Here is a 6,080-nt window from a genome sequence, read left to right as displayed (position 1 = left end):
TTTGGCCAAAATTCATGAATTTGCAAATGGCCCATTTTCATATCTTTTTTCTCTAGAAGGGTGTTTAACCTTTGACCAATTAAAAATGTCAATTGCAGATCATTTCATGAAATGTTAAAAACAACACTTTTTGACAAAATGGCAAAGGGTTAGCCCATCATTTTTGGCCAAAATTCAAGAATTTTTAATGTCCCATTTTCATATCTTTTTATCTCTAAAGGAGTGTATGACCTCTGTCGAATCAAAAAAAATGTAATTGCAAGATCATTTCATGAAATGTGAAAAAATGACACACTTTTTGATCAAAATGGCAAGGGCCCATCATTTTTTGCCAAAAATCATGAATTTTCAATTGGCCCATTTTCATATCTTTTCATCTATAGAAGGTGTGTATGACTATTCTCTTTCAAAATATGTAATTTAAGATCATTTCATGAATTGTGAAAAATGACAATTTTTGACAAAACTGGCAAGGGGTTAGCCCATCATTTTTGGCCAAAATTCAAGAATTTTGAAATGTCCCACTTTCATATCTTTTTATCTCTAAAGGTGTGTATGACCTCTGTCGAATCAAAAAATGTAATTGCAGATCATTTCATGAAATGTGAAAAATGACACATTTTGACATAAATGGCAAGGGGTTATTCCATCATTTTTGGCAAAAATTCAAGAATTTTGAAATGTCCCACTTTCATATCTTTTTATCTCTAAAGGTGTGTATGACCTCTGTCGAATCAAAAAATGTAATTGCAGATCATTTCATGAAATGTGAAAAATGACACTTTTTTGACCAAAATGGCAAGGGGTTAGCCCATCATTTTTTGCAAAATTCATGAATTTTCAAATGGCCCATTTCATATCTTTTCATCTATAGAAGGTGTGTATGACTTCTGTCGAATCAAAAAATGTAAGTTGCAGATGAGTCATATAATAAGAAATAAGAATATGGAAATATGACACTTTTTTGGACAAAAATGGCAAGGGGTTAGCCCAAATTTTTTGCCAAAATTCATGAATTTGCAAATGGCCCATTTTCATATCTTTTCATCTCTAGAAGGAGTGTATAAACTTGTCTATTCAAAATATGTAATTTTAGATCATTTCATGAATTGTGAAAAATGACAATTTTGACAAAACTGGCAAGGGGTTAGCCCATCATTTTTGGCCAAAATTCATGAATTTGCAAATGGCCGATTTCATATGTTTTCATCTCTAGAAGGTTTGTATGACCTTTGACAAATCAAAAAATGTAATTGCAGATCATTTCATGAAATGTTAAAAACGACACTTTTTGACAAAACTGGCAAGGGGTTAGCCCATCATTTTTAGCCAAAATTCATGAATTTGCAAATGGCTATTTTCATATCTTTTTATCTCTTAAAGGTGTGTATGACCTCTGTCGAATCAAAAAATGTATTTGCAGATCATTTCATGAAATGTGAAAAATGACACTTTTTTGACAAAAATGGCAAGGGGTAGCCCATCATTTTTGTGCCAAATTCATGAATTTGCAAATGGCCGATTTTCATATTTTCATCTCTAGAAGGAGTGTATAAACTCTGTCTATTCAAAATATGTAAATTTTAGATCATTTCATGAATTGTGAAAAATGACACTTTTTTGACCAAAATGGCAAGGGGTTAGCCCATCATTTTTTGCCAAATTCATGAATTTTCAAATGGCCCATTTCCATATCTTTTATCTAAAGAAGGTGTGTATGATTATTCTCTTTTCAAAATATGTAATTTAAGATCATTCCCTGAATTGTGAAATAAGAACTTTTTGACAAAACTGGCAAGGGTTAGCCCATCATTTTTGGCCAGAATTCATGAATTTGCAAATGGCTAATTTTCATATCTTTTTATCTCTTGAAGGTGTGTTATGACCTCTGTCGAATCAAAAAATGTAATTGCAGATCATTTCATGCAATGTGAAAAATGACACTTTTTTGACCAAAATGGCCCATCATTTTTGCCAAAATGGCCCATCATTTTTGCCAAAATTCATGAATTTTCAAATGGCCCATTTTCATATCTTTTCATCTCTAGAAGGAGTGTATAAACTCTGTCTATTCAAAATATGTAATTTTAGATCATTTCATGAATTGTGAAAAATGACAATTTTTGACAAAATGGCAAGGGGTTAGCCCATCATTTTTGGCCAAAATTCATGAATTTGCAAATGGCCGATTTTCATATGTTTCATCTCTAGAAGGTTTGTATGACCTTTGACAAATCAAAAAATGTAATTGCAGATCATTTCATGAAATGTTAAAAACGACACTTTTTGACAAACTGGCAAGGGGTTAGCCCATCATTTTTAGCCAAAATTCATGAATTTGCAAATGGCTAATTTTCATATCTTTTTATCTCTTAAAGGTGTGTATGACCTCTGTCGAATCAAAAAATGTAATTGCAGATCATTTCATGAAATGTGAAAAATGACACTTTTTTGACAAAAATGGCAAGGGGTTAGCCCATCATTTTTGTGCCAAAATTCATGAATTTGCAAATGGCCCATTTTCATATCTTTTCATCTCTAGAAGGAGTGTATAAACTCTGTCTATTCAAAATATGTAATTTTAGATCATTTCATGAAATTGTGAAAAATGACACTTTTTTGACCAAAATGGCAAGGGGTTAGCCCATCATTTTTTGCCAAAATTCATGAATTTTCAAATGGCCCATTTTCATATCTTTTTCATCTATAGAAGGTGTGTATGATTATTCTCTTTTCAAAAATGTAATTTAAGATCATTCCATGAATTGTGAAAAATGACACTTTTTGACAAAACTGGCAAGGGGTTAGCCCATCATTTTTGGCCAAAATTCATGAATTTGCAAATGGCTAATTTTCATATCTTTTTATCTCTTGAAGGTGTGTATGACCTCTGTCGAATCAAAAAATGTAATTGCAGATCATTTCATGAAATGTGAAAAATGACACTTTTTTGACCAAATGGCAATGCCAAGGGCCCATCATTTTTGCCAAAATTCATGAATTTTCAAATGGCTCATTTTCATATCTTTTCATCTATAGAAGGTGTGTATGACTATTCTCTTTTCAAATATGTAATTTAAGATCATTTCATGAATTGTGAAAAATGACACTTTTTGACATAAATGGCAAGGGGTTATTCCATCATTTTTGGCCAAAAATTCATGAATTTTCAAATGTCCCATTTTCATATCTTTTTATCTCTTAAAGGTGTGAATGACCCTTTGTCGGATCAAAAAATGTAATTGCAGATCATTCCATGAAATGTGAAAAATGACACTTTTTTTGACAAAATGGCAAGGGGTTAGCCCATCATTTTTAGCCAAATTCATAAATTTCAAAAAGCTCATTTTCATATTTTTTTTATCTCAAAGGTGTGTATGACCTCTGTCTAATCAAAAAATGTATTTGCAGATCATTTCATGAAATGTGAAAAATGACACTTTTTGATAAAATGGCAAGGGGTAAGCCTATCATTTTTGGCCAAAATTCATGAATTTGCAAATGGCCCATTTTCATATCTTTTTATCTCTAGAAGGTGTGTATGACCTTTGTCGGAATCAAAAAATGTAATTGCAGATCATTTCATGAAATGTGAAAAATGACACTTTTTTGACCAAAATGGCAAGGGGTTACCCATCATTTTTGGCCAAAATTCATGAATTTTGAAATGTCCCATTTTCATATCTTTTTATCTCTAAAGGTGTGTATGACCTTTGTCGGATCAAAAAATGTAATGTGCAGATCATTTCATGAAATGTGAAAAATGACACTTTTTGACAAAAATGGCAAGGGGTTAGCCCATCATTTTTTGCCAAAATTCATAAATTTGCAAAAGCTCATTTCATATTTTTTTTTTTTTTTATCTAAGGTGTGTATGACCTCTGTTTAATCAAAAAATGTATATTTGCAGATCATTTCATGAAATGTGAAAAATGACACTTTTTTGACCAAAATGGCAAGGGGTTAGCCCATCATTTTTGGCCAAAATTCATGAATTTGCAAATGGCTAATTTTCATATCTTTCATTTCTTAAAGGTGTGTATGACCTCTGTCGAATCAAAAAATGTAAGTTGCAGATCATTTCATGAAATGTGAAAAATGACACTTTTTTGACCAAAATGGCAAGGGGTTAGCCCATCATTTTTGGCCAAAATTCATGAATTTTCAAAAGTCCCATTTTCATATCTTTTCATATCTAAAGGTGTGTATGACCTCTGTCTAAAAAAAAAATGTAATTGCAGATCATTTCATGAAATGTGAAAAATGACACTTTTTTGACTAAAATGGCAAGGGGTTAGCCCATCATTTTTGGCCAAAATTCATGAATTTTCAAATGTTTCATTTTCATATCTTTTCATCTCAAGAAGGTGTGTATAACCTCTGTCTAATCAAAAATGATGTCATTTGGATCATTTTATGAAATTGAAAAATGACATTTTTTTGATAAAAATGGCAAGGGGTAAGCCCATCATTTTTGGCCAAAATTCATGAATTTTGAAATGTCCCATTTTCATATCTTTTTATCTCTAAGGTGTGTATGACCTCTGTCGAATCAAAAAATGTAATTGCAGATCATTTCATGAAATGTGAAAAATGACACTTTTTTGACCAAAATGGCAAGGGGTTAGCCCATCATTTTTGGCCAAAATTCATGAATTTGCAAATGTCTATTTTCATATCTTTTTATCTCTTAAAGGTGTGTATGACCTCTGTCGAATCAAAAAATGTATTTGCAGATCATTTCATGAAATGTGAAAAATGACACTTTTTTGACAAAAATGGCAAGGGGTTAGCCCATCATTTTTTGCCAAAATTCATGAATTTGCAAATGGCCCATTTTCATATCTTTTTTTCATCTTAGAAGGAGTGTATAAACTCTGTCTATTCAAAATATGTAATTTTAGATCATTTCATGAATTGTGAAAAATGACAATTTTTGACCAAAATGGCAAGGGGTTAGCCCATCATTTTTGGCCAAAATTCATGAATTTGCAAATGGGCCATTTTCATATGTTTTTATCTCTAGAAGGTGTGTTTAACCTTTGACCAATAAAAAATGTCAATTGCAGATCATTTCATGAAAAAAAATGTTAAAAACAACACTTTTTGACCCAAAACTGGCCAAAATTCATGAATTTTGAAATGTCCCATTTTCATATCTTTTTATCTCTAAAGGTGTGTATGACCTCTGTCGAATCAAAAAATGTAATTGCAGATCATTTCATGAAATGTGAAAAATGACACTTTTTTGACAAAAATGGCAAGGGGTTAGCCCATCATTTTTTTGCCAAAATTCATGAATTTGCAAATGGCCCATTTTCATATCTTTTCATCTCTAGAAGGTGTGTATGACCTCTGTCTTTTCAAAATATGTAATTTAAGATCATTTCATGAATTGTGAAAAATGACATTTTTGACAAAAAATGGCAAGGGGTTAGCCCATCATTTTTGGCCAAAATTCATGAATTTGCAAATGGCCCATTTTCATATCTTTTCATCTCTAGAAGGTGTGTATGACCTTGACCAATCAAAAAATGTAATTGCAGATCATTTCATGAAATGTTAAAAACAACACTTTTTGACAAAACTGGCAAGGGGTTAGCCCATCATTTTTGGCCAAAATTCATGAATTTTCAAATGTCCCATTTTCATATCTTTTTATCTCTAAAGGTGTGTATGACCTCTGTCGAATCAAAAAATGTAATTGCAGATCATTTCATGAAATGTGAAAAATGACACTTTTTTGACCAAAATGGCAAGGGGCCCATCATTTTTTGCCCAAAATTCATGAATTTCAAATGGCCCATTTTCATATCTTTTCATCTCTAGAAGGAGTGTATGAACTCTGTCTATCAAAATATGTAATTTTAGATCATTTCATGAATTGTGAAAAATGACACTTTTTTGACCAAAAATGGCAAGGGGTTAGCCCATCATTTTTGGCCAAAATTCATGAATGAATTTGCAAATGGCCCATTTTCATATCTTTTTATCTCTAGAAGGTGTGTTTAACCTTTGACCAATTAAAAATGTCAATTGCAGATCATTTCATGAAATGTTAAAAACAAACACTTTTTGAC

The sequence above is a fragment of the Strongylocentrotus purpuratus genome, unplaced genomic scaffold, assembly GCF_000002235.5.
Source record: "Strongylocentrotus purpuratus isolate Spur 01 unplaced genomic scaffold, Spur_5.0 spur5_scaffold_21, whole genome shotgun sequence".
NCBI classification, from domain to species: domain Eukaryota; kingdom Metazoa; phylum Echinodermata; class Echinoidea; order Camarodonta; family Strongylocentrotidae; genus Strongylocentrotus; species Strongylocentrotus purpuratus.
The sequence above is the reverse complement of the archived record's forward strand: the minus strand, read 5'-3'. Positions refer to the sequence as shown.